Source organism: Phoenix dactylifera, unplaced genomic scaffold (assembly GCF_009389715.1).
Source record: "Phoenix dactylifera cultivar Barhee BC4 unplaced genomic scaffold, palm_55x_up_171113_PBpolish2nd_filt_p 000182F, whole genome shotgun sequence".
NCBI lineage: Eukaryota > Viridiplantae > Streptophyta > Magnoliopsida > Arecales > Arecaceae > Phoenix > Phoenix dactylifera.
Window position 1 is genome coordinate 243,884 of NW_024067712.1, and position 4,782 is coordinate 248,665.

The window sequence follows — 4,782 nt, forward strand, 5'->3', positions numbered from 1 at the left end:
AATGCATCGGTCTCGTGAATTATAAAAGCTTTGTCCCATTTGTAGCACGGGCCCAATAGACCATAGCGGTCCTACAACATTCAACAGGTACCGGACCCAAACCTATTGGATTGGGTTCAATTTGTAGTTGACCCTGACGTGACCCGAATAACCTTCTAGTCCTAAAATTCTTTAGATGAGCGTGGTCATCAGCTAATGGAATGGATCTGGTTTCAAAATCATAACTTGAAAATAAAGTCTCATCGGTTTCGGGTCAAGCATGTCCTACCTGTTTGCATCCCTATCGTTAGTGAATGAGATCTTGCCGTCTCATATTTATTATAACCCCTGGATTGTTTTAGATTAAATCACAGCCCTCAAATCAAACCTCCCCTTCACTCATCGTTTTGCTTCCTATGTGAGACGCGCCTGTTTGGAGATGGGCTACGCCGCGTGTAGCGGCGCCTAGCGGCCAAGTGGGAGTTTTTTGTAGTGGAGTCCCAAAGGCTGTCTGGGGGCATTCTGGTGTTGTGGAAGCGGGAGGTGGCCACTATAGATGTATTTCGTAACTGCCCTCAATAGGTTGTAATGGTTATTTCGAAGCCCAATGAAGTCCCGTGAGTCCTATGCAGCGTGTATGCGAGCACCGATTACAGAGTTAGGAGAGTTTTCTAGCATGAGATTACCAATTTGGTATCCCAGGATGTTCCGACATTGAGAAGAGAGGCGGCAGGGCTTTCACTGATTCGATAGATCAGAGGAAGTTCCGAGACTTTTTGTCGAGGAATGGCCTAGTGGATTTTGGCTTCTCAGGGCTACAGTTTACCTGGTGTAATAACCAGTCCGGCAAAACCAGGGTGTGGGAGCAAATAGACAGAGCCATAGCGTCTCCAAATTGGATCCTCCGCTTTCCCACCTAGCGGGTTAGTCACTTACCCCGGATTACATCTGACCACTGTCCATTGTTGATCTCGACAATGTTGAGTTCCAACCATCACTGACCCTTCCATTTTGAGAAGGTGTGGTTGTCATACCCCCGGTCCTAGGATATTGTCCGGGTGGCTTAGAGCATGCCAGTGCGACGTGATGCCATGCAGCAGATCCACACAGACTTGAGCTCACGAAGAGACGGTTTCGCCGATGGAATAGGGAGGTCGTGGGCAACATTTTTAGAAGGCTGGAGGAGGTAGAGGCTTCAATTGCTTATCTTCAAAAGAGGGAAAACCAGGGGGTGAGCTCTCGGAGGCTGACATGGCGGGCCTACGGGGGGTTATTTGCCACACATCACTCACTTATGCGACAGCATGAGGTTTTCTAGCAAATTTAGGATCCAATGGGTCAGTGAGGGGGACCGAAATATCAGCTTTTTCCACCGGATGACCGTCATCAGAAGGCAGAGGAGTATGATCCGATCCTTGCGGAATAGAATGGGCCAACGGGTGGAGGGCGAGTCTGAAATTAGATAGGTGTTGCTTGACTTTTTCAGATCTAGATGGACGGAGGACAAGGGTGTCGAGGACATCAGTCAGCTCCCGAGGCCGAACGTTGGGATTGGAGATGTAGAGAACGTGGCCTTGATTCGACCAGTGTCAGAGTTAGAGGTGCAGAAGGCGGTTTGGGCTCTGGCAGAAGATAAGGCCCCGGGACCGGACGATTTCTCCCCTTTTTTTCTTTCAGAGATATTGGCGCATCATTCGGAGAGCAGTGGTAGAGGCAGTATAGTTGTTTTTCAATCAGGCAATAATGACAGAGGATTAGAAGGTCACCTACGTCACTCTAATACCAAAGCGCCATGATGCAGCAGAGCCGAGCCACTTCAGACCCATCAGTCTGTGCACCACACTGTACAAGGTCGTGGTAAGGATTATGGTGGGCAAGATAAAGCCACTGCTGCCAGGTATCATCTGTCAAGAGCAGGAAGCTTTTATGGGGGATAGGAGTATCTCCGACAATGTTTTGTTGGCCCAGAAAATGATGTGGGATCTTCAGCGGGCTCCAAAGCGCCAGAGCTTGATGATGACAATTAAAGCTGGATATGGAGCGAGCAAATGATAGGGTTTGGTGGGGTTTCCTCAGGAGAGCATTGGAAAGCTTTGGTTCCACAGGACCGGGATAGGCTAGGTGTCGGGTGGTATTCAAGGGCCCAGCTTCTCCTTCCTGGTCAACGGCACGCTGTCACCTTTCTTTCAGTCCACCATGGGACTCTGACAAGGATGTCCTCTGCCTCATACTTGTTCATTATTTGCTCTAATATGCTTTTCTGTGTTTGCAGGCAGCGTGTGTGAACCGAGAGTTGGAGGCTTATGTTCCAACCCTGGGAGCCCGACCCATTTCACATTTACTATTTGTTGATGATTGTCTTTTGCTGGCCATAGCGAGAGTGAGGGATGCACGGGCTCTCAAGGGTGTGCGGTGGATTACTGCGTGGCTTTGGGGAAGAGAGTGAACCTCCAGAAATTAGCCATCTTCTTCAGCCCGAGCACGGAGCGTAGGGTCAGGAGGGAGATTAGGGAGATCCTGGAGATGCAAGAGCAGGAGGAGACATGGATCTATCTAGGGATACCCATCTCAAGCAGGAGGCTATAGGTTGCAGAGTGCTCTGGTCTAGCACAGTGGATCCAGAGTAGGTTGGAGGGCGTCATCTCTTTCTAAATTGAAAGAAATTAAGATATGAACGATATTTGGTTTTGACACTGCATGTTTTCATAACTGAAAAATGAAATAGAGAACTAATTGAACTTCGACCTGGCTATGTTGAGGACCCCGCCAATGGAGGCAGATACATTGGCAATTGACTCTCCTGAAGGACTTACTGCAAGAAGATTAGACGGTGTTTATAACCCTTCCACAGGGAACATGTGGTTATAGTGCAGGATCGACAAGATGAATTGAATATGTGAAAAGAATCTTAAGAATCTAAGAAATATTTGACTTATACCTTGGAACTACATATATATATATATATATATTCTACATATTATTGCTTGATTTATCTAGCTAGAGTATTTATTACTTATTGGGTTGTTTAGCTCATTATACAATTTCTTGTTGTTTTACATATTTCGAGAACTAGTCTATTGGGGTTCCAAAATGAGAGAGCGACTAGACGGATTGTGGCGCAAGCTATCTTAGATTAGGGTTATTTAAGTTGAGTTATTATCTTGGACATTCATTATGATTGTTGGACATTGCAAGGTTTTGTTATTTTAAGAATTAAGTGTTGCATGCTGGTAAATTATTGTTCCACTGCATATTTAGAACTGTGAGACTTTATGACTTAGTCAATGGAATAAGATTGCATTTATTTAGATGAATTATTTTAGATTTATATAATTGAGATGTTTGGTTAAGATGCCTTGCATGCTTGTGGAGAAAGTTCCCTACGGGTGTGCGGCAGTTGGCGAGTACCCCCGGCTCGCGATCTTGGGTCGGGGGCGTGACAATGGAAGATTCAACGTAATCGAAAAAAATGCAAGCAGACTACCAAAGGTGAAAAGCAGATGCCTTGGTATAGGGTAATACTGGGTCAACAAATGAAGACCTTAATTACAGCGTTGTTATTTTGCAGGTACTAAGAAGGTGATGATGGACATCCTATCAACCTCATGATCCTCGACCAATGAGATATGGAGGGTATTACTGACACCAATCTCAATAATCTAACTGGTGGTTAGGAACAAGTGCCATGTGAATTAAGTTGATTGAATCAAAGTAAGTGAGATTCATGTGACTCTTGCTAAGATTAGATAGAGTTTGACTGTGAAATCATATAGGGTATATACCTAGGCCTAACAGATAGAATTTGGTTCTGAGGTGGAGAAGCAAGCCAAAAGGTCCAAGCTTGAGCCATTAGAAGACCAAGAAAATAATACCAATCTTGGCCTCCTAGGAACAAAAGACTATATTGCAAGCTGAATGAGGGGAGATGGCCTACATAAGCTGCATCAAAGGTAGATAAGGCATGATTATCGTTCTAGTGGTTGCAGAATGATCATGCATGTATACTTACACAATGAAAGAATGGTTGGCAGCAATTATCAAAAATTCTAGGCATAGAGATCAGATGTAGGAAGTTACCGTTGGAGTGGACAATTATTGTATTTATAGAAAGTTACTAACTATTAATATAAATAAGTAGAATTATACTCTATAGAGGAATTCTTTGACAATCAATTCAATTAGTTTATTTTTATCTTTATCTTTACTTTTAATTTTATCTTTTATCTTGAGAGTAGGTATAACTTAGCTTTATACTATAGCCCCATGCTACACCCTTACTATAGCCCAACACTATACCCATACTGTAGCCTAACGCTGCTATACCCATTCTACCATAGCCTATAGCTACATCCGATCTATTTTTATCTCCTTCGAATAGCAGTGTAATTGTAGTGAAAGTCCTTGAAGGTCAAGGCACTTTGACCCACCCTACTCTCTATCCTTCATTCAACCTATAGTTTTCTGGCTAACTCGGTATTGGTGCACGCCCGTGTACATTCAGGCCCAAGCCTTACCCGATCAAGCTTGGTGTGTTGCCCTCTACTCTGACCAACCGAGCTCTCCGAAGATCCCGCGTTACTTAGCTCGCCCATGATGAGACAAAAAAAAGGGTGCCAATTGGCTCATTTGAATTTTTGAGCTCAAAGTTGGTGGCTTAACTTCCTGTTTTGATTGCAAACAGGTCAAGTTAGACTAGGGCATGCTTGACCCTAACCCGACTTGCTTTCATATATGGGTCTTGATGTTAGGGTCAAACCCAATCCAGTAGATGATTGGGTCAAGCCAAGTCGGGTCCATGGAAAA